This window comes from Leucopleurus acutus (assembly GCF_964270905.1).
Source record: "Leucopleurus acutus genome assembly, chromosome: 12".
Classification (NCBI taxonomy): Eukaryota; Metazoa; Chordata; class Mammalia; order Artiodactyla; family Delphinidae; genus Leucopleurus; species Leucopleurus acutus.
In genome coordinates this window covers 66,753,800-66,779,419 of record NC_139154.1, presented here as the reverse complement: position 1 = coordinate 66,779,419, position 25,620 = coordinate 66,753,800, and the positions used below count along the sequence as shown (strand labels likewise).

Here is a 25,620-nt window from a genome sequence, read left to right as displayed (position 1 = left end):
TATCTCACAAATGTGTTGAATGGATTTTTTTTTAAAAGGGTATATGAAAGAGACCTGGACAGTGACTGAGGCATAGTAGGTACTAACAGAAGTTCATTTCCTTCCTGAAAAATGAATGTTAACTGTATATGTGCCAGGCTCTAAGTATAAAGTGGGCAGAATATGAAACAAGCTGCCTACTGACAACTAAACAAGTCAAGCTGTGGGGGTGACAGAGATGCAGAAGAATTATAGGAATCACAATATATAATAACAAAAATGGAAGTTTCATCCCCTCATTCCACAGATGAAAACACGTTTATACGATTTATCCAGTCATCTACTAGTTCCATTTGTTTTTCATTACACTGTCCTGGAGGGCCTCGTAGCTGCATTCAGAGTAAGAGACCACAAGGCAAATGTACAATGTGCTTCAGTTGAAGCAACAGTTGCTTCATTTGAAGCAAGAGTTGCTTCACTTTCTCCCTTAAGCTCAATCACTGTTACCCCCTCATGTGGACAAAGTCAAGGAAGTTTCTAGAGGAACAGTGTAGCAGAAAGGGAGAAGAGGTAAGAAGGAAGAAAGTTTGAGAGAAGGTGGCTTCTGGAGAGCGACAGTCTCCTCAGACCTCAGTCTTGTTTTATCTCTGCTGGTCATTGTCATGGTGGCCACTAACATAGGTCTTCATCTCCTTATAGATTATTGCACTAGTGTCTTACTTGATATATGGAACTTTAGTTTCTGTTTTTCCTTCTAATCTATTTTAAACTCAGGTGACAAAACAATCCTCCTCAATTCCAGAAGAATTGCAGAATTTGAGAACTGGAAGTTATATATACTTTAGAGATATATCATCTAGGAGCCCAATCTATCATGGATGGGAAAACAAATCCAGAAAAGTGATGTAACTTGTCCATGGTCAAATAATGAACCTACTGCATCCGCATCCACTAAGCTTTCTCTGCTGGTCCTCTCTACTGACTGATTCACCCCAGAGAGGCTGGCACATTTAAATAATCTCTGCGGGTAAGGCTCAGGTCTCTTAGGAAATCTGTCACACAGTTCAGAGTCCAGGGACACTTTTATACTTAGAGGCTATTTTAGAGGGCTTTGAATATCTACCAAGGAAAAGCTCTGATTAAAAATAATAATGTTTCAGAGTGAGTAGCTTTTTCCCAGGAGTTTACAAGAGTAAAAAGTCTAGGAAACCAGAGCCTAACACTTTAGGAAAAAAAGGATCCTGGTGTTTAAGATCTCCTGCAAAGCTTGTATTCCTTTTTTTTTTTTAAAATAAATTTATTTATTATTTGTTTTTGGCTGCGTTGGGTCTTCGTTGCTGCGCATGGGCTTTCTCTAGGTGTGGCGAGCGAGGGCTACTCTTCGTTGTGGTGTGTGGGCTTCTCATTGTGGTGGCTTCTCTTTTTGCCAAGCACGGGCTCTAGGCACGTGGGCTTCAGTAGTTGAGGCATGAAGGCTCAGTAGTTGTGGCTCGCGGGCTCTAGAGCACAGGCTCAGTAGTTGTGGCACACGGGCTTAGTCGCTCCAAATCATGTGGGATCTTCCCGGACCAGGGCTGGAACCTGTGTGCCCTGCATTGGCAGGTGGATTCTTAACCACTGCACCACCAGGGAAGTCCCAAAGCTTGTATTCTTCTTTCTCCAAAATACTTTAAAAGAACGTACTCATTAGTAAACTTTACTAGAAGACAAATGCATTAGAAAATATATTGTTTAAAATGCCCTCATGTTTAGGTTGAAAAGTGATAGGAACTCAAATATACATGTTTAAATTTTAAATGTATTTATCATTGTATCACGTGTATTTAACAAAAGACTGTTTGATCATGAAAAGTAACCAGTTTACCAACACGGAATCTAGACTTCAAGCCCCTTGAGGTCAGTGATCATGTCTTTTTCATCCTTATAATGCAATTTCTTAGAATAGCTTTCAGAACAAAGATGATGTTCAATAGTATTTGTCAATAAAAGAAGTAACTTTCCTCACATGATATCAGAACTCGGATGCAACATTCCTAAATACTGAGCTGCCCCTTGGACTCAAAAGATTGTGAATGAAAGTTAATTCTTTTTTCCTTTAAGGATTGTTTTCAAAGTCCTTCTTAAAAACAACTACCTATGTTTAATCATAGCTACATTTGTATAAGCTCTGGTATTGGGATTAATTTGGACCAATCCTCCTATTGAGGAGACTAGAAAAACTCAACAAAATATTAAAAAATCAATTCAAAGGCATCAGAGAGTTAATAAGATAGGAATTACCAGGCCATGGATCTGAGGAATGATGGAGGCCCAGGGACATCCATTTATCCATTCCATAGAAGGTTGCTGGGAGGATGAGCAGGGATGAGGGACAATGATTGGAATTCAGGGTGTGCTAAGGAGGCAGGAGGAGAGCTCTGTTGAAACTCCCTTGCTTTGTACTAGGAATCCAAATGGCTACATCCTAGAAGTAAATGGGTGACATCTCATTTTCAAAACATCTCAACCCTGTGAGTGCATTAGGATAATTCCTTGAGCTAATACCCACAAGACTTTGGTGGAGGCAAACTAAAATCCTTCCTGGAGTAAAGTAATATCATGCTAGGCCTGAAGTCATTTCTACTAATAATTTTGCAAATACAAAGTCTAGTGTACAATTAAAAGTAAGTCATACAAGGAAAAAAAATCAGCAGAAACAACAGAGAACAAAAACAGACCCAAAAGGAGTTCAGAGAGTGAAATTATCAAACATAGATTTAAAAATAACAATGCTTACTATATATAAATAAATAAAACACAAGATTAATAATTTAGGCAGATAACTAGAAACTTGAAAAAAGAATCAGATGAAAATTTTAGAACCAAAAAGTTCACTAACTGAAAATAACTCAGTGATGGGTATAATAACATATTAGACACGGATATAAAGTTAGGGAACTAGAAGATAAGTCAGAAAAAAATACTCAGAATGAAGCACAAAGAATAAAAAGGATGGAAAATACAGAACACAGGGAAAGCATGTAGAAGATACAGTGATAAAGTTTAATATGCACGTGAATGGAATTCCAGAAGGAAGGAAAAGACAGTATTGGGCAGAAATAATATTTGAATGAATGAATCCCTAGCAGGATAAAAAAAATTTTTCAATCAACACAATTGACACATAAACACATTATGAAAAAACTGCTAAAATCCAAAGACAAAGAAAAATCTTAAAGAGCAGCTAGAGAAAATAAGAATTGATCTTTAAAGAAACAAAAATTAGACTGACAACTAATTTTTTTAAAAATATTTATTTATTTGGTTGTGCTGAGTCTTAGTTGTGGGATACTCATTGCAGCATGCAGGATCTTTGTTGTGGCATGCAGGATCTTTGTTGTGGCATGCAGGATCTTTTAGTTGCAACATGCAGGCTCTAGTTCCCTGACCAGAGATTGAACTTGGGCCCCCTGCTTTGGGAGTGTGGAGTCTTAACCACTGGACCACCAGGGAAGTCCCACAACTTACTTTATAACAGAACTATCTTAAGCCAGAAAATGATAGAATGATAACTTCAAAGGACTAAATATTTCTAAAATATTTTAAAAATGAAGGTAAAATTTTCAAAATAGAGTATTTGTCACCAGCAGATTGATAGTGGCATTCTTTAAGCAGAAGGAAATTATCCTAATTGTTAAATCAGAGATACATGAGGAGGGCTTCCCTGGTTGTGCAGTGGTTAAGAATCTGCCTGCCAATGCAGGGGACACAGATTCGAGCCCTAGTCTGGGAAGATCCCACATGTCGTGGAGTAACTAAGCCCATGCACCACAACTACTGAGCCTGCACTCTAGAGCCCACGAGCCACAACTGCTGAGCCCGCATGCCACAGCTACTGAAGCCCGCATGCCTAGAGCCCATGCTCCGCAACAAGAGAAGCCACCGCAATAAGAAGCCCACACTCTCTGCAGCTAGAGAAAGCCCGCACGCAGCAATGAAGACCCAACACAGCCATAAATAAATAAATAAATAAATTTATTTTTAAAAAAGACAGGAAATAAAGATCAATCAAAATAATAAATATGTGGATAATTCTACATGAATATTGATATTAACTATTTAAGTCAATAGTAGTAATGTCTTCTGTATTTAAAAATACACAACTGTATATATGTCAGGAGAGGGGAAAAGGAATCCAGTGTTCTAAAATCTGCATTGTCTAGGAAAATGGAAAAAGTTACAATTAATAATAGACTCTAAGTCAAGAATACATTTTGTAATCTCTACAAAAATCACTAAAGGAATGATATAAGACTATGTGTATTAGTCAAGGTTCTCCAGAGAAAAAGAACTAACAGCATGTGTGTGTATGTGTGTGTGTGTAGAGTGACAGCAAGAGCTAGAGCGAGAGAGAGAGATAGAGAGAAAGACACTTATTTTAAGGAATTGGCTCAAGTGATTATGGAGGGGCTTGGAAGTCCAAAATCTACAGGGTAGTCTGACAAGCTGGAAGCCCAAGGAAGAATTGCAGTTTGAGTCCAAAATCAGTTGGCTGGCAGAATTCCTTCTTGCTCGGGGGAGATCAGTCTTTGTTTTATTAAGGCCTTCAACTAAATGGATGAAGCTCACCCATGTAATGGAGGGTCATCTGCTTTACTCAAAGTACACTAATTTTAATGTTGATCTCATCCAATAAACATTTTCACAGAAACATCTAGAATAATGTTTGACTAAATATTTGGGCACTGTAACACAGCCAAATGACATATAAAATTAACCATCACATCATACAATTTCCAATCTAAAAGGAGAGAAGTAATGGAGTAATAAAAGGTAATCAATCTAAGATAGGACAAAACTAACAGTATACAACAGGCAAGACAAACAGGAAGTACTTAATAAGATGGTAGATTTAAATCCAAATATATCGCTAATTACATTAAGTGAAAACAGATGTTAATTTAATGAAAAAGATTTTTTTGGTTGCCTATTTTCTTTTTTAACATCTTTATTGCAGTATAATTGCTTCACAATGGTGTGTTAGTTTCTGCTTTATAACAAAGTGAATCAGCTATACATCTACATATATACCCATATCTCCACCCTCTTGGTCTCCCTCCCACCCTCCCTATCCCACCCCTCTAGGTGGTCACAAAGCAGCGAGCTGATCTCCCTGTGCTATGTGGCTGCTTCCCACTAGCTATCTATTTTACATTTGGTAGTGTATATATATCCATGCCACTCTCTCACTTCGTCCCAGTTTACCCTTCCCCCACCCCATGTCCTCAAGTCCACTCTCTATGTCTGCATCTTTATTCCTGTCCTGCCCCTAGGTTCTTCAGAACCTTTTTTTTTTTTTTAGACTCTATATATGTGTTAGCATACGGTATTTGTTTTTGTCTTTCTGACTTACTTCACTCTGCAGGGCAGACTCTATCCATCTACCTCACCGCAAATAACTCAATTTCGTTTCTTTTTATGGCTGAGTAATATTCTATTGTATATATGTGCCACATCTTCTTTATCCATTCATCTGTCGATGGACACTTAGGTTGCTTCCATGTCCTGGCTATTGTAAATAGTGCTGCAATGAACATTGTGGTACATGACTCTTTTTGAATTACGGTTTTCTCAGGGTATATGCCCAGTAGTGGGATTGTTGGGTCATATGGTACTTCTATTTTTAGGTTTATAAGGAAACTCCATACTGTTCTCCATAGTGGCTATATCACTTTACATTCCCATCAACAGTGCAAGAGGGTTCCCTTTTCTCCACACCCTCTCCAACATTAATTGTTTGTAGAGTTTTTCATGATGGCCATTCTGACTGGTGTAAGGTGATACCTCATTGTAGTTTTGATTTGCATTTCTCTAATGATTAGTGATGTTGAGCATCCTTTTATGTGTTTGTTGGCAATCTGTATATCTTCTTGGAGAAATGGCTATTTAGGTCTTCTGCCCATTTTTGGATTGAGTTGTTTTTTTTTGATATTGAGCTGCATGTAAATTTTGGAGATTAATCCTTTGTCAGTTGCTTCATTTGCAAATATTCTCTCCCATTCTGAGGGTTGTATTTTTGTCTTCTTTATGTTTTCCTTTGCTGTGCAAAAGCTTTTAAGTTTCATTAGGTCCCATTTGTTTATTTTTGTTTTTATTTCCATTATTCTAGGAGGTGGGTCAAAAAGGATCTTGCTGTGATTTATGTCATAGAGTGTTCTGCCTATGTTTTCCTCTAAGAGTTTTATAGTGTCTGGCCTTACATTTAGGCCTTTGATCCATTTTGAGTTTATTTTTGTGTATGCTGTTAGGGAGTGTTCTAATTTCATTCTTTTACATGTAGCTGTCCAGTTTTCCCAGCACCACTTATTGAAGAGGCTGTCTTTTTTCCATTGTATACTGTTGCCTCCTTTATCAAAAATAAGGTGACCATATGTGTGTGGGTTTATCTCTGGGCTTTCTATCCTGTTCCATTGATCTATATTTCTGTTTTTGTGCCAATACCATACTGTCTTGATTACTGTAGCTTTGTAGTATAGTCTGAAGTCAGGGAGCCTGTTTCCTCCAGCTACGTATTTCTTTCTCAAGATTGCTTTGGCTCTTTGGGGTCTTTTGTGTTTCCATACAAATTGTGAAATTTTTTGTTCTACTCCTGTGGAAAATGCAATTGGTAGTTTGATAGGGATTGCATTGAATCTGTAGATTGCTTTGAGTAGTATATTCATTTTCACAATGTTGATTCTTCCACTCCAAGAATGTGGTATATCTATCCATCTGTTTGTATCATCTTTAATTTCTTTCATCAGTGTCTTATAGTTTTCTGCATGTCTCCTTAGGTAGGTTTATTACTAGGTATTTTATTCTTTTTGTTGCAATGGTAAATGGGAGTGTTTCCTTAATTTCTCTTTCAGGTTTTTCATCATTAGTGTGTAGGAAGGCAAGAGATTTCTGTGCATTAATTTTGTATCCTGCTACTTTACCAAATTCATTGATTAGCTCTAGTAGTTTTCTGGTGGCATCTTTAGGAATCTCTATGTATAGTATCATGTCATCTGCAAACAGTGACAGCTTTCTTCTTCTTTTCCTATTTGCATTCCTCTTATTTCTTTTTCTTCTCTGATTGCTGTGGCTAAAACTTCCAAAACTATGTTGAATAATAGTGGTGAGAGTGGACTAACTTGTCTTATTCCTGATCTTAGAGGAAATAGTTTCAGTTTTTCACCATTGAGAATGATGTTGGCTGTGGGTTTGTCATATATGGGCTTTATTATTTTGAGGTAAGTTCTATCTATGCCTACTTTCTGAATGGTTTTTATCATAAATGGGTGTTGAATTTTGTCGAAAGCTTTTTCTGCATCTATTGAGATGATCATATGGTTTTTCTCCTTCAGTTTGTTAATATGGTTTATCACATTGATTGATTTGTGTATATTGAAGAATCCTTGCATTCCTGGGATAAACCCCACTTGATCATGGTGTATGATCCTTTTAATGTGTTGTTGGATTCTGTTTGCTAGTATTTTGTTGAGGATTTTTGCATCCATGTTCATCAGTGATATTGGCCTGTAGTTTTCTTTGTGACATCTTTGTCTGGCTTTGGTATCAGGGTGATGGTGGCCTCATAGACTGAGTTTGTGAGTGTTCCTCCCTCTGCTATATTTTGGAAGATTTTGAGAAGGATAGGTGTTAGCTCTTTTCTAAATGTTTGATAGAATTCACCTTTGAAGCCATCTGGTCCTGGGCTTTTGTTTGTTGGAAGATTTTTAATCACAGTCTCAATTTCAGTTCTTGTGATTGGTCTGATTATATTTTCTATTTCTTCCTGGTTCAGTCTTGGAAGCTTCTGCTTTTCTAAGAATTTGTCCATTTCTTCCAGGTTGTCTATTTTATTGGCATATAGTTGCTTGTAGTAATCTCTCAAGGTCCTTTGTATTTCTTCAGTGTCAGTTGTTACTTCTCCTTTTTCATTTCTAATTCTATTGATTAGAGTCTTCTCAGTTTTTTTCTTGATGAGTCTGGCTAATGGTTTATCAATTTTGTTTATCTTCTCAAAGAACCAGCTTTTAGTTTTATTGATCTTTGCCATTGTTTCCTTCAATTCTTTTTCCCTTATTTCTGACTTGATCTTTATGATTTCTTTCCTTCCTCTAACTTTGGGGTTTTTTTGTTCTCCTTTCTCAAATTGCTATAGGTGTAAGGTTAGGTTGTTTATTTGAAATGTTTCTTTTTTCTTGAGGTAGGATTGTATTGCTATAAACTTCCCTCTTAGAACTGCTTTTGCTGCATCCCATAGGTTTTGGGTCATCGTGTTTTCATTGTCATTTAATTCTAGGTAATTTTTGATTTCCTTTTGATTTCTTCAGTGATCTCTTGGTTATTCAGTAATGTATTGTTTAGCCTCCATGTGTCTGTGTTTTTTACAGATTTTTTCCTGTATTGATATCTAGTCTCATAGCGTTGTGGTCGGAAAACATACATGATACAATCTCAATTATTGTAAATTTACCAAAGCTTGATTTGTGACCCAAGATATGATCTATCCTGGAAAATGTTCCATGAGCACTTGAAAAGAAAGTGTATTCTGTGGTTTTTGGACGGAATGTCCTATAAAGATCAATTAAGTACATCTTGTTTAATGTATCATTTAAAGCTTGTGTTTCCTTATTTATTTTCATTTTGGATGATCTGTCCACTGGTGAAAGTGGGGTGTTAAAGTCCCCTACTATGATTGTGTTACTGTCGATTTCCCCTTTTATGGCTGTTAGCATTTGCCTTATGTATTGAGGTGCTCCTATGTTGGGTGCATAAATATTTATAATTGTTATATCTTCTTCTTGGATTGATCCCTTGCTCATCATGTAGTGTCCTTCTTTGTGTCTTATAATAGCCTTTATTTTAAAGTCTATTTTGTCTGATATGAGAATTGCTACTCCAGCTTTCTTTTGATTTCCATTTGCTTGGAATATTTTTTCCATCCCCTCACTTTCAATCTGTATGTGTCCCTAGGTCTGAAGTGGGTCTCTTGTAGATAGCATATATATGGGTCTTGTTTTTGTATCCATTCAGCCAGTCTATGTCTTTTAGTTGGAACATTTAATCCATTTACATTTAAGATAGTTATTGATACGTACATTCGTCTAACCATTTTCTTAATTGTTTTGGGTTTGTTATTGTAAGTCTTTTCCTTTTTTTGTGTTTCCTGCCTAGAGAAGTTCCTTTAGCATTTGTTGTAAAGCTGGTTTGGTGGTGCTGAAATCTCTTAGCTTTTGCTTGTCTCTGAAGGTTTTAATATCTCTGTCGAATCTGAATGAGGTCTTTGCTGAGTAGAGTAATCTTGGCTGTAGGTTTTTCCCTTTCATCACTTTAAGTATGTCCTGCCACACCTTTCTGACTTGCAGACTTTCTGCTGAATATCAGCTGTTAACCTTATGGGGATTCCCTTGTATGTTATTTGTTGTTTTTCTCTTGCTGCTTTTGATATTTTTTCTTTGTATTTAATTTTTGGTAGTTTGATTAATACGTGTCTTGGCGTGTTTCTCCTTGGATTTATCCTGTATGGGACTCTCTGCGCTTCCTGGACTTGACTGACTATTTCCTTTCCCATATTAGGGAAGTTTTCAACTATAATCTCTTCAAATATTTTCTCAGTCCCTTTCTTTTTCTCTTCTTCTTCTGGGACCCCTATAATTCAAATGTTGGTTCATTTAATGTTGTCCCAGAGGTCTCTGAGACTGTCCTCAATTATTTTCATTCTTTTTTCTTTATTCTGCTCTGCAGTAGTTATTTCCACTATGTTATCTTCCAGGCCACTCAGCCGTTCTTCTGCCTCAGTTATTCTGCTATTGATTCCTTCTAGAGAATTCCTAATTTCATTTATTGTGTTGTTCATCATTGTTTATTTGCTCTTTAGTTCTTCTAGGTCCTGGTTAAATGTTTCCTGTATTTTCTTCGTTCTGTTTCTAAGATTTTGGATCATTTTTACTATCATTACTCTGAATTCTCTTTCAGGTAGACTGCCTATTTCCTCTTCACTTGTTTGGTCTGCTGGGTTTTTACCTTGGTCCTTCATCTGCTGTGTGCTTCTCTGTCTTCTCATTTTGCTTAATTTAGTGTGTTTGGGGTCTCCTTTTCACAGGCTGCAGGTTCGTAGTTCCCATTGTTTTTTCTCTCTGCCCCAGTGGCTAACGTTGGTTCAGTGGGCTGTGTAGGCTTCCTGGTGGAGGGGACTGGTGCCTGTGTTCTGGGGGATGAGGCTGGATCTTGTCTTTCTGGTGGGCAAGACTGCATCTGGTGGTGTGTTTTGGGGTATCTGTGACCTTATTATGATTTTAGGCAGACTGTCTGCTAATGGGTGGTGGTGTGTTCCCGTCTTGCTAGTTGTTTGGCATAGGGTGTCCAGCACAGTAGCTTGCTGGTCGTTGAGTGAAGCTGGGTCTTAGCATTGAGATGGAGATCCCTGGGAGAGCTTTTGCCATTTGAGGTCTTTGGTGGACCAGTGTCCTGAACTCGACTCTCCCACCTCAGAGGCACAGGCCTGACACCCAGCTGGAGCACCAAGACCCTGTCAGCCACATGGCTCAGAAGAAAAGGGAGAAAAAAAGAAAGAGAGAAAGAAAAAAATAAAATAAATTAAAGTTATTTTAAAAATTTTAAAAAAAATTTATGTAATAAAAAGAAAACAAGGAAGAAAAAAAGAAGAGAGCAACCAAACCAAAAAAGAAATCCACCAATGATAAACAGCACTAAAACTATACTAAAACAAACAAACAAACAAAAAAAACGGACAGACAGAACCCTAGGAGAAATGGTAAAAGCAAAGCTATACAGACAAAATCACACAAAGAAGCATACACATACACACTCACAAAAAGAGAAAAAGGAAAATATACATATATCTATACATAAAGAAAAAAAGAGAGCAACCAAATCAATAAACAAATCTACCAATGATAGTAAATTCTAAATACTAAAGTAAGATAAACGTAAAACCAAACACAAATTAGTTGCAGAAAGCAAACCCCACGTCTACAGCTGCTCCCAAAGTCCACCACCTCAATTTTGGGATGATTCATTGTCTATTCAGGTATTCCAGAGATGCAGGGTACATCAAGTTGATTGTGGGGATTTAATCTGCTGCTCCTGAGGCTGCTGGGAGACATTTCCCTTTCTCTTCTTTGTTCGCACAGCTCCTGGGGTTCAGCTTTGGACTTGGCCCCGCCTCTGCGTGTAGGTTTCCTGAGGGTGTCTGTTCTTCACTCAGACAGGACATGGTTAAAGGAACAGCTGATTAGGGGGCTCTGGCTCACTCAATCTGGGGGAAGGGAAGGATACAGAATGCGGGGTGAGCCTGCGGCAGCAGAGGCAGACATGACATTGCAACAGCCTGAGGCACGCCTTGTGTTCTCCCAGGGAAGTTGTCCCTGGATAATAGGAACCTGGCAGTGGTGGGCTACACAGGCTCCTGGGAGTGGAGGTGTGGAGAGTGACCTGTGCTTGCACACAGGCTTCTTGGTGGCTGCACCAGCAGCCTTAGCGTTTCATGCCTGTCTCTGGGGTCCATGCTGATAGCTGTGGCTCATGCCCGTCTCTGGAGCTCGTTTAGGTGATGCTCTGAATCTGCTCTCCTTGTGTATCCCGAAACAATTGTCTCTTGCCTCTTAGGCAGGTCCAGACTTTTTCCTGGACTCCCTCCCGGCTAGCTGTGGTGCAACAGCCCCCTTCAGGCTGTGTTGACGCAGCCAACACCAGTCCTCTCCCTGGGATCTGACTTCCGAAGCCAGAGCCTCAGCTCCCAGCCACCACCCATCCAGGCGGGTGAGCAGACAAGCCTCTCAGTCTGGTGAGTGCTGGTTGGCACTGATCCTCTGTGCAGGAATCTCTCTGCTTTGCCCTCTGCACCTCTATTGCTGTGCTCTCCTCCATGGCTCCGAAGCTTCCCCGCGGCCACCCCTCATCTCTGCAAGTTAAGGGGCTTCCTAGTGTGTGGAAACTTCTCCTCCTTCACAGCTCCCTCCCAGAGGTTCAGGTCCCATCCCTATTCTTTTGTCTCTGTTTTTTCTTTTGCCCTACCCAGGTACATGGGGAGTTTCTTGCCTTTTGGGAAGTCTCAGGTCCTCTGCCAGCATTCAATAGGTGTTTTGTAGGAGTTGTTCCACATGTAGATGTTTTTCTGATGTATTTGTGGGGAGGAAGGTGATCTCCACATATTACTCCTCCACCATCTTAAAGGTCTTCCTTGGTTACCTATTACTGTGCAACAAACTGCCCCCAAATTTAGTAACTTTACCACCATTTTACCAATATTTCATGATTCTATGGGTCAGGAACTTGGATAGGACACAAAGGGAATGGCTTATCTCTGGGTGATTTTCTGCTGGGGCTAAAGCATCCCAGATAGCTTTACTCTCATGTCTGGCACATCAGTTATCATGGCTCCAATGGTGAGTGTTAGCTGGACCAGCGTGACTGAGATCATATGTATAGGGCATTGGTTCTCACCGTTGATTGAATTCTTTGATTTTTGTGCAAATAGTTTCATGACTTCTTCCTTTCCATATGCCTCTCCATGTAGTCTCTCCAGGGAGATAAGCAGACTTCTTATATACAAACTCAGGGCTTCCAAAAGGGTTAGGCTTGGAAATAGCACATTGTCACTTCTGCCACATTCTACTGGAAAGCAAATTACAGGTCCATCCCAGAGTCAAGGGGAGGGAACTATTTAAGGACATAAATATTAGGAGGTGTGATGAACCTGGGGCCACTAGTACATGTAACCAGCTAGAACAGACTGTCAGACTGGACAAAAATTCAAAATCCAACTACATGCTGTTTACAAGGGATATATCTAAACTATAAAAATGCAAAAAGTTCAAAAGAAAAGGGATGGAAAAAACTAAACCATGCAATACTACCAAAAGAAAGCTGGAATAGATTAAGTAGACTCTAAAACAAAAAGTAGTGCTAGAGATAAAGGGAGACTCTTCATAATGGTAAAGATTTAATTAGCCAGGAAGATTTTTTAAATTCTAAATTTGTATTATTCTAATAACATAACCTTATGGTACATAAAGCAAAAATTACAGAATGACAAGGAAGAAAAAAAATGACAATTTTAGTGGGAGATGTTAACATATGCAGTTACTGATAAAATAGGCAGAGAAAAATTTCAGTAAGAATATAGGTTTGAACAACACTTTTAATGAGGTTGAATATAATGGCATATTGAGTCCTTTTCTATAATCCTTTACATATGAACAAATTCATCACTTATTTTATTTCTGTTTGGGCTCATGAAGCTGGAAGAGACATCCAAGGATCCCTTTTGGAACATATCACCTGTTTGGAACACATCTGTATTTTACAGATCTGTTTACCAATGGGTACCTTTACTTCATTCATTAAGTAAGCATATTCAGTTCCTACTACGTGCCAGGCACTGTACTTAGCATAGAGATGAAAGTTATAGTTAAAATTACAGACCAGAGAGGGCAGACAGCAGAAGCAAGAAGAACTACAATCCAGCAGGCTGTTGAACAAAAACCACATTCACAGAAAGATACACAAGATGAAAAGGCAAAGGGCTATGTACCAGATGAAGTAATAAGATAAAACTCCAGAAAAACAACTAAATGAAATGGAGATAGGCAATCTTCCAGAGAAAGAATTCACAATAATTATAATGAAGATGATCCAGGACCTCGGAAAAAGAATGGAGGCAAAGATCGAGAAGATGCAAGAAATGTTTAACACAGATCTAGAAGAATTAAAGAACAAACAAACAGAGATGAACAATACAATAACTGAAATGAAAACGACACTAGAAGGAATCAATAGCAGAATAACTGAGGCAGAAGAATGGATAAGTGACCTGGAAGACAGAATGGTGGAATTCACTGCTGCAAAACAGAATAAAGAAAAAAGAATGAAAAGAGATGAAGACAGCCTAAGAGATCTCTGGGACAACATTAAATGCAACAACATTCGCATTACAGGGGTCCCAGAAGGAGAAGAGAGAGAGAAAGGACCAGAGAAAATATTTGAAGAGATTATAGTCGAAAACTTCTCTAACATGGGAAAAGAAATAGCCACCCAAGTCCAGGAAGTGCAGAGAGTCCCATACAGGATAAACCCAAGGAGAAACATGTTGAGACATATAGTAATCAAATTGGCAAAAATTAAAGACAAATAAAAATTATTGAAAGCAGCAAGGGAAAAACGACAAATAACATACAAGGGAACTCCCATAAGGTTTACAGGTGATTTCTCAGCAGAAACTCTACAATCCAGAAGGGAGTAGCATGATATACTTAAAGTGATGAAAGGGAAGAACCTACAACCAAGATTACTCTACCCAGCAAGGATCTCATTCAGATTCGATGGAGAAATCAAAAGCTTTACAGACAAGCAAGAGCTAAGAGAATTGAGCACCACCAAACCAGCTCCACAACAAATGCTAAAGGAACTTCTCTAAGTGGGAAACACAAAAGAACCTACAAAAACAAACCCAAAACAATTAAGAAAATGGTAATAGGAACATACATATCAATAATTACCTTAAACGTGAATGGATTAAATGCTCCAACCAAAAGACACAGGCGTGCTGAATGGATACAAAAACAAGACCCATATATATGCTGTCTACAAGAGACCCACTTCAGACCTAGGGACACATACGGACTGAAAGTGAAGGGATGGAAAAAGATATTCCATGCAAATGAAAATCAAAAGAAAACTGGAGTAGCAATACTCATATCAGATAAAATAGACTTTAATATAAAGAATGGTACAAGAGACAAGGAAGGACACTACATAATAATCAAGGGATCAATCCAAGAAGAAGATATAACAATTATAAACATATATGCACCCAACATAGGAGCACCTCAATACATAAGGCCACTGCTAACAGCTCTGAAAGAGGAAATCGACGGTAACACAATCATAGTGGGGGACTTTAACACCTCACTTACACCAATGGACAGATCATCCAAACAGAAAATTAATAAGGAAACAGAAGCTTTAAATGATACAATAGACCAGATAGACTTAATTGATATTTATAGGACATTCCATCCAGAAACAGCAGATTACACTTTCTTCTCAAGTGCACATGGAACATTCTCCAGGATAGATCACATCTTGGGTCACAAATCAAGCCTCAGTAAATTTAAGAAAATTGAAATCGTATCAAGCATCTTTTCTGACCACAACGCTATTAGATTAGAAATTAATTACAGGGAAAAAAACGTAAAAAACACAAACACATGGAGGCTAAACAATATGTTACTAAATAACCAAGAGATCACTGAAGAAATCAAAGAGGAAATCAAAAAATACCTAGAGACAAATGACAATGAAAACACGACGATCCAAAACCTATGGGATGCAGAAAAGCAGTTCTAAGAGGGAAGTTTATAGCTATACAAGCCTACCTAAAGAAACAAGAAAAATCTCAAATAAACAATCTAACCTTACACCTAAAAGAACTAGAGAAAGAAGAACAAACAAAACCCAAAGTTAGCAGAAGGAAAGAAATCATAAAGATCAGAGCAGAAATAAATGAAATACAAATAAAGAAAAGAATAGCAAAGATCAATAAAACTAAAAACTGGTTCATTGAGAAGATAAACAAAATTGATAAACCATTAGCCAGATTCATCAAGAAAAAGAGGGAAAGAACTGAAATCAATAAAATTAGAAATGAAAAAGGAGAAGTTACAGCAGACACGGCAGAAATACAAAGCATACTAAGAGACTACTACAAGCAACTCTATGCCAATAAAATGAACAACCTGGAAGAAATGGACAAATTCTTAGAAAGGTGTAACCTTCCAAGACTGAACCAGGAAGAAATCGAAAATATGAGCAGACTAATCACAGGTAATGAAATTGAAACTGTGATTTAAAATCTTCCAACAAACAGAAGTCCAGGACCAGATGGCTTCACAGGTGAATTCTAGCAAACATTTAGAGAAGAGCTAACATCCATCCTCCTCAAACTCTTCCAAAAAGTACAGAGGAAGGACACTCTCAAACTCATTCTATGAGGCCACCATCACCCTGATACCCAAACCAGACAAAGATACTACAAAAAAAGAAAATTACAGAGCAATATCACTGATTAATATAGATGCAAAAATCCTCAACAAAATACTAGCAAACAAAATTCAACAACACATTAAAAGGATCATACACCATAATCAAGTGGGATTTATCCCAGGAATGCAAAAATTCTTCAATATACGCAAATCAATCAATGTGATACACCATATTAACACACTGGAGAATAAAAACCGTATGATCATCTCCATAGATGCAGAAAAATCTTTTAACAAAATTCAATACCCACTTATGATAAAAACTCTCCGGAAAGTGGGCATAGAGGGAAACTACTTCAACATAATAAAGGCCATATACAACAAACCCACAACAAACATCATTCTCAATGGTGAAAAACTGAAAGCATTTCCTCTAGGATCAGGAACAAGACAAGGATGTCCACTCGCCACTATTATTCAACATAGTTTTGGAAGTCCTAGTCATGGCAACCAGAGAAGAAAAAGAAATAAAAGGAGTACAAATTGGAAAAGAAGAAGTAAAACTGTCACTGTTTGCAGATGACATGATACTATACAAAGAGAATGCTAGAGATGCCACCAGAAAACTACTAGAGCTAATCAGTGAATGTGGTAAAGTTGCAGGATACAAAATTAATGCACAGAAATCTCTTGCATTCCTATATACTAATGATGAAAAATCTGAAAGAGAAATTAAGGAAACACTCCCAGTTACCATTGCAACAAAAAGAATAAAATACCTAGGAATAAACCTACCTAGGGAGACAAAAGACCTGTATGCAGAAAACTATAAGACACTGATGAAAGAAATTAAGATGATACCAACAGATGGAGAGATATACCATGTCCTTGGAGTGGAAGAATCAATATTGTGAAAATGACTATACTACCCAAAGAAATCTACAGATTCAATGCAATCCCTATCAAATTACCAATGGCATTTTTTACAGAGCTAGAACAAAAAATTTTTTAAATTGTATGGAAACACAAAAGACCCCGAATAGCCAAAGCAGTCTTGAGGGAAAAAAGCGGAGCTGGAGGAATCATGCTCCCTGACTTCAGACTATACTACGAAGCTACAGTAATCAAGACAATATGGTACTGGCACAAAAACAGAAATATACATCAATGGAACAGGATAGAAAGCCCAGAAATAAACCCACACACATACGGTTAACTAATCTATGACAAAGGAGGCAAGGATGTACAATGGAAAAAAGACAGTCTCTTCAATAAGTGGTTCTGGGAAAACTGGACAGCAAATGTAAAAGAATGAAATTAGAACACTCCCTAACAGCATACACAAAAATAAACTCAAAATTGATTAGAGACCTAAATATAAGACCAGACACCATAAAACTCTTAGAGGAAAACATAGGAAGAACACTCTTTGACATAAATCACAGCAAGATCTTTTTTGATCCACCTCCTAGAGTAATGGAAATAAAAACAAAAATAAACAAATGGGACCTAATGAAACTTAAAAGCTTTTGCAAAGCAAAGTAAACTACAAACAAGATGAAAAGACAACCATCAGAATGGGAAAAAATATTTGCAAATGAATCAACGGACAAAGGATTAATCTCCAAAATATATAAACAGCTCATGCAGCTCAATATTTAAAAAACAAACAACCCAAGGACTTCCCTGGTGGCGCAGTGGTTAAGAATCTGCTTGCCAATGCAGGGGACATGGGTTTGAGCCCTGGTCCAGGAATATTCCACATGCTGTGGAGCAACTAAGCCCGTGCACCACAACTACTGAGCCTGCGCTCTAGAGCCCATGAGCCACAACTACTCAACCCACGTGCCACAACTACTGAAGCCTGTGTGCCTAGAGCCCGTGCTCCGCAACAAGAGAAGCCACCGCAATGCGAAGCCTATTTACCGCAACAAAGAGTAGCCCCACTCGACACAACCAGAGAAAAGCCCGTGCATAGCAACGAAGACCCAATGCAGCCAAACATAAATAAATAAATAAATTAGAAAAACAAACAAAAACAAACAAACAAAAAAACCAATCAAATATGGGCAGAAGACCTAAATAGACATTTCTCTAAAGAGGACATACAGATGGCCAAGAAGCACATGAAAAGCTGCTCAACATCACTAATTATTAGAGAAATGCAAATCAAAGCTACATTGAGGTATCACCTCACACCACTTAGAATGGGCATCATCAGAAAATCTACAAACAACAAATGCTGGAGAGGGTGTGGAGAAAAGGGAACCCTCTTGCACTGTTGGTGGGAATGTAAATTGATACAGCCACTATGGAAAACAGTATGGAGGTTCCCTAGAAAACTAAAAATAGAATTACCATATGACCTAGCAATCCCACTACTGGACATATACCCAGAGAAAACCATAATTCAAAGAGACACATGCACCCCAATGTTCATTGCAGCACTATTTACAATAGCCAGGTCATGGAAGCAACCTAAATGCCCATCGACAGACGAATGGATAAAGAAGTGGTGGTACATATATACAATGGAATATTACTCAGACATAAAAAGGAATGAAATTGGGTCATATGTAGAGATGTGGTTGGATCTAGAGACTGTCATACAGAGTGAAGTAAGTCAGAAAGAAAAAAACAAATATCGTATATTAATGAATATATGTGGAACCTAGAAAATGGTACAGATGAACCGGTTTGCAGAGCAGAAATTGAGACACAGAAGTAGAGAACAAATGTATGGACACCAAGGGGGGAAAGTGGTGGAGGGGTTGAGGTGGTGGTGTGATGAATTGGGAGATTGGGATTGACATGTATACACTGATGTGTATAAAATGGATGACTAATAAGAAAAAAAATGAATAAATACATTTTGTGAGGATGGCCAAAAAATATATATATATTACAGACCAGCAAATCAGAAAATATAATTTGGTATTGTAAGTGCAGTGATAGAGCTTTACATAAGGAGCAGTGGGAACTGAGTCCTAACTCAGCCACAGATGATGCCTGAGCAAAATATGACAAAAGAAAAGACTATAGAATAGAAATGGCAGTGTGGGGGTGGGCAGTGGCCCTGCACCTAGCAAAGCCTGGTTGTGTGAGAGGTGACTGTTCAAGTCCGAGGATTGCCAGTTATTTGGAATGCCTAGAGTATAAAAGGTTGATCGAGTTTGGGGTTATCTAGTTGCAAGAAACAGAATTCATGCCTGCTGGCTAAAGGGAAGGAGGAACGAATGTAAAAATAGGCAGGGATTACATGAGACAACTGTGGGAAGCACAGCCAACTTTACAAGAACTCCCCTTCCCCCCCCTTCTCTCTCTCATCTTATGGTCTCTAGTCTTGGGGTTTCTTCATATGCCTGCTTCATTCTCTCTGCAGATTGGCTTTTCTGCTTGTTTTTTGCTTGCATGTGGCCTATGACTGTCCCAAATAGTGATCCCAGCTATCCACCACTGGCCCCCACCCAGTTTGCCCAACTTTCCTGCTTAGCAACCCACAGTTATTCCTTAACTCAGCCTCAGGGTCGCAATTCCAAATTCCCAGGGGTTGTAGTCTGACTGGTATTATTTCAACAAGCATGTAGATCAGGGGTCAGCAAACTACAGCCTGGGGGCAGGGTGGTGTGGGGGGAATCTGGCCTGACTTCCACTTCTATAAATAAAGTTATAACAGAACACAGCCAAATACATTCATTTACATATTGTCTATGGCTGCTTTGGCATTTACAAGGACAGAGTTGAGTAGTTGCAGCTGAGAACCTATGGACCACAAATCCCAAAATATGTACTATCTAGATCTTTCAAGAAAAAGTTTGCCTACCCCTGCATCAGGCAGTTGGATGTGGAGTCATAGGGCTGTGTAGAGGCTTGAGAAGGGCAGGGCGGAGGGTCAGCTCTGGTAACAAAGTTCCGAGAGGGGATGACCATGTCCCGCCCCGCTGCAGAAAAAGGATAATGTGGAGCAAAGGCAGCCTAGGAAGTATTTTGAGAAAAGAACTCTTTGAATGTTCTAACACAGGAAAGGAGATAATCAGTCTAAGTATGCGCTAAATTTTTTACACAAAGGGTGGGAGAGTGCAAGAGAGTTACTCCTTAATCTGGAGAAGTTCATTAAGATGCTAAATTTAGGAGAGCATGTCACAGAAACTACCTATAAATAACTCGCTTGTGGCAAATTTCCCTGACCCTCCACAGTTAGCTCTTGCTGAGATGAACTGGCTGAGGCACAGTGTTCACTGTACAAACAAAGATTTTTAAATGCGTGTCCAGAAGGTTAAACATTTACCTTTCAAAAGAGGGACAGAGGGCTTCCCTGATGGCGCAGTGGTTGGGAGTCCGCCTGCCGATGCGGGGGGCGAGGATTCGTGCCTCGGTCCGGGAGGATCCCACGTGCTGCTGAGCGGCTGGGCCCGTGCGTCCGGAGCCTGTGCTCTGCGGCCGGAGAGGCCACGGCAGTGGGAGGCCCGCGTACCACAAAAAAAAAAAAAAAAAAAAAGAGAGAAGAGGCACTGAGAAAATGAGACAGATAGATCACTCTGGGGAAGACCTTTCATAAGCAGTCTTTAGGGTTGAGTAGAAAAACTATTAAAGTTTAAACAATCTTACAGATCATTCTAGGCCTTGCTACTCAAAGTGTGAGCTGAGCTCACTCAGCAGCACTGGCATCACCAGGGAGTTTATTAGAAATTCAGACTCTCAGGCCCCACCCCAGACCCACTGATTAAGAATCTGCATTTTTAAAGATTGTACAGATGATTCATCCACACATTAAAGTATGAGAAGCACTGAATTAGAACAGTAGTTTTCAGACCATTCTAAGTAGAACAGTTGTGGTTTTCTGTTATTTTAGTGAAATCTTATATGGAGCTCAACTCTATCAATCAAAGTGGACCTTCTCTGGTTGAAGATGGGTGGATACTGACAGGCAGAGAAGCACTGGAAAAGCCCAGGCATTTCCATCCAATGTTCCTCCAGAACACAATTTGAAAACCACTGATTTAACAGAATGAGTGGAAGTAAAATTAGAATCTTCAGGGCCAGACTCTGTCAAACTTCCAGGCCCTCTTCCACTTCTACCTCATTGAGAACGTCTACTACAATGAATCCCTGTTAGTGATAGGATATGTCCTGCCTTGAGAGAGCTGGAATTTTTAAAGACTTGAAAATCACTGATCTAGATCCCTTCTCTCAGCTTAAAGATGGGGAAACTCAGGCTCAGAATGTGACCAATGAAACTCCATTAAAATATGGCCACATTTAAAACTACACAGATTGCTAACAAAAGAGGCTGCTATGGGCTGATGTCTGTGTCCCTCCTAATTCATCTATTTGACCCCTAATGCCCAATGTGATGGTTTTAGGAGGTGGTTTTAGGAGGTGAGAAATTTGACACATGATTAGGTCATGAGAGTAGAACCCTAAGGAATGGGATTAAGTACCCTTATAAAAGACCCCTCAGAGCTCCCTTGCCCCTTCTGCCATGTCAGATTACAGTGAGAAGATGGTAGTCTGTGAACCAGGATTCTCACCAGACACCAAATTGTGTGACTTCCCCGACTCCAGAACCGTGAGAAGTAAATGTTGTTTTGTAAGCCATCATATTTTGTTGTTGCAGCTGAAATGAACTAAGACAGAGGCAAATCTGAAGCTTCAGTAATTCTCAGGAACAAGAAAGTGCTAAAATGCCATTTTCCTTTTTACTTAGCAGTGAAGTGGAGAGACAGTGTGTGCAGTTTTTAAAAGCCCTAGATTTAGACAGGCTCAGGTTTGAATCCTGGCTCTGCTACTTCCCAACCCACGCAAAATAGTTCAACATTTTCTAAACCTCTTCATGTCTAATATTATTTTTAAATAAACAACTGAAAAGTCAACCTACTTCAATTTTAGAAATTGCCTAAAAGGATTGCACGTGTGAAGCTAGAGAAAACTGTTTTCTTTTCCACTGCTGGAAGAGTAAAACAAATTTATCTGCAGCAACAGGCTATCTAATAAATAGTTTCTTCAAAATTAAATACTGCAGTTGTGAAAATGGTTCTTGATAAATGAGGCAAATGTTTAGGGAAGGCAGAGAGTATTAAGGAGATTCCAAATTATATTATAGCAAATGCAACTTTTTGATCCACAGCAGTGTTGCATTTGGAGTCAGGCATTTTTAGTAACTATGGTCCATTGCCTCACTCTATCTTTCTGATTGTGCAACTCCCAAACCTTGGAGTCATCCTTGGCGCCTCTGTTTCTCTCATAACTTCAAAATATATCTAGAATCTGACCCCTTCTCCCTACCCCTACTGCCACCACCTTGATCAAGACCTCAGTCATCTCTCACCAAATGACTTTAATAGCCTCCCAACTCCCTGCATCTACTCTTGCCCCCATGCAGTATTTTCTTACCACAGCAGTCAGAGTGATCCTCTTAAAATCTGTCAGTTCATGTTACTCCTTAGCTCAAAACTAATCACTGGCTTCCCCATTTCACTCAGAATAATGCTGAAGTCCTTATAACCCACATAATCTAACCCTACCACTACCACCACCATTGGCCTTCCCTGCTCTTTCTTTACAATGCCAGGTACACCCCTGCCCTATGACCATTGCTCTTTGCCTGGAATGTTCTTCTCCCAGATATCTGCTTAGCTAACTCTCCCGCCTCCTTTAAGTTTTTGCTTAAATTTTACTTTCTCAGTGAGGCTTGCCTTGACCTCCTAATTTTATACTGAAAATTCCCCCAACCATATCCCAGGAATCCCAATCCTCTTTCCCTTGTACTTTATTTTACAACACACTAGATAGCTTATTTATTTTATTTTGCTTAAGTCTGCACCCCCACCCCCACCCCCACACATACCAGAGTGTAAACTTCAGAGGGGCAGCAGTCTCTGTTTTGTTCACTGATGTATTCTAAGCATCTAGAACACTGCTTGGCATATAGTACACACTCAACAAATATTTGTTGAATTAATTTGTTTTGTGGTTACTAGCTTTGTGTGTGTTTGTTGCACTGTCTTATTTGGACAAAGACTAAACTAAATTGACAATAATTTAATAAATCTAATTGCATGAGTTGCAGGTTTCCCGTTTTCTTTTTACTTCTCTTTGTTTTCAATTTCTTCTTCATGCTACTATAAAATCCCCAAATATCTCAAAACAACTCTATTTTAAGCTGACATTCATATTTCCTCACCTAAGAACCCATGTTCCTCATGTCATTTAATATATATCTATGCCATTTCCATTTCCTTTCTAGTACTCAGCCATACCCTATCTATGCACAGAACAGAACGTATATGTCCAAAAATTCATTATTTTTAGGGCTGCCTAGTCTTATGTATTGGCTGAGTGACACTCACCCTGAGGCCAGTAGTCTGGGTTGGGATTACTGCTGTAAAGAATGGAGAGAATAGGAGCAGTGGTGCATAGAGGAAGATCTGGGGGTTGGCCCTTCATGTGAAAAGGTTGACTCTCTGTTACCCCTTTCCCCATGGGACTAGGGAAAGAAGACAAATTGGAATGGGGACATTAATAAAATGTGTGCTATACACCGTGTTATATAAAGCCCTCCCTTGGCACCTTTACAAAATTTTCAGTAGAATCTACATTGCTTATAAGTATTTGAAGGGTGGGTTTTCCTTGGAAGGGACTTGAATATGTTCTGATTCCTACTTCAAGGTTGACATGGGGCCAAAATGGAGGCTTCCATGGCAGGCCTACATAAGGAAACTTTTAGGTGTAGGATTAGCAGAACTAATAAAGACCTATTCAAGTAACTAAGAGAAGTGTTAGGAAAAGAACCATAAAAATGGCAAAAATTCATACAATTAGAGCCCTCCTTTTGGTTTAGGAGTCTGTCTCCCCAAAATATCTGTTTTAAATGTTTAAATGTTGCCTAGGCAAGGAGATTTTGGTAGGGTCCATCCCATTTTTCATTAACACACTTGTTGAGACTAATTAGCTTCTTTGATAAAAAGTGAACAGAGCCTTGAAAGAAAAGGCAAAAGGAAAATATTCATAGTTATGATGACCTGCCCTCCTCTTTGCCCTTACCTAGAGTGGCAACTGGGTCATGGGGAAATGATGGAAGTTACATTCTACCAGCACGCACCTGCAACATCTTGGGGCAGGCATGACAGTGGCCACCCCTGCTCCAGGCTGGCAGCACCACAGTGCATTTGGTGGGTGTGTTGGCAGGGGCAAGCTCTCAGTACCCCCATCAAGGTACCAAGTGCCTCTTGGAGTGGAGGTTGCAATCCTTTGGGGATTGCCCGTCTGCCACGGGTTAAGGTGGTGGGCCATGGGAAAGGAGGTTGACTTCTTGCCTCTGTCCAGGGCACAGTGCATAGGTCCTGCAGCTGGCAAGAGGTGAACTTGCTCTTAGAGAAAAACATAGGCAGAACACTCCATGACATAAATCACAGCAAGATCCTTTTTGACCAACCTCCTAGAGAAATGGAAATTAAAAAAAAATAAACAAATGGAATGTAATGAAACTTAAAATCTTTTGCGCAGCAAAGGAAAACATAAATAAGACAAAAAGACAACCCTCAGAATGGGAGAAAACATTTGCAAATGAAGCAACTGACAAAGGATTCATCTCCAAAATTTACAAGCAGCTCATGCAGCTCAATATCAAAAAAACAAACAACCCAATCCCAAAATGGGCAGAAAACCTAAATAGACATTTCTCCAAAGATATACAGATTGCCAACAAACACATGAAAGAATGTCAACTCATTAATCATTAGAGAAATGCAAATCAAACCTACAATGAGATATTACCTCACACCAGTCAGAATGGCCATCATCAAAAAAATCTAGAAACAATAAATGCTGGAGAGGGTGTGGAGAAAAGGGAACCCTCTTGCACTGTTGGTGGGAATGTAAGTTGATACAGCCACTGTGGAGAACAGTATGGAGGTTCCTTAAAAAACTACAAATAGAACTACCATACGACCCAGCAATCCCACTACTGGACATATACCCTGAGAAAACTATAATTCAAAAAGAGTCATGTACCACAATGTTCATTGCAGCGCTATTTACAATAGCCAGGACATGGAAGCAACCTAAGTGTCCATCGGCAGATGAATGGATAAAGAAGATGTGGCACATAGATACAATGGGATATTACTCAGCCATAAAGAGAAACGAAATTGAGTTATTTGTAGTGAGGTGGATAGACCTCGAGTCTGTCATACAGAGTGAAGTAAGTCAGAAAGAGAAAAACAAATACCGTATGCTAACACATATGTATGCAATCTAAAAAAAAAAAAAAGGTCATGAAGAACCTAGGGGCAAGATGGGAATAAAGACGCAGACCTACTAGAGAATGGACTTGAAGACTCGGGGAGGGGGAGGGGTAAGCTGGGACAAAGTGAGAGAGTGGCATGGACATATATACACTACCAAATGTAAAATAGATAGCTAGTAGGAAGCAGCTGCATAGCACAGGGAGATCAGCTCGGTGCTTTGTGACCACCTAGAGGGGTGGGATAGGGAGGGTGGGAGGGAGGGAGATGCAAGAGGGAAGAGATATGGGGATATATGTATATGTATAGCTGATTCACTTTGTTATAAAGCAGAAACCAACACACCATTGTAAAGCAATTATACTCCAATAAAGATGTTAAAA

The 25,620-nt window shown here is 39.1% G+C and overlaps 1 long non-coding RNA gene across 1 annotated transcript in view; it reads left to right on the top strand.

Annotated features, from left to right (window-relative positions):
* LOC309970043 overlaps nt 1-25,620 on the top strand; it is a 147,772-nt gene that overhangs the window by 635 nt on the left and 121,517 nt on the right. The window lies entirely within an intron of this gene.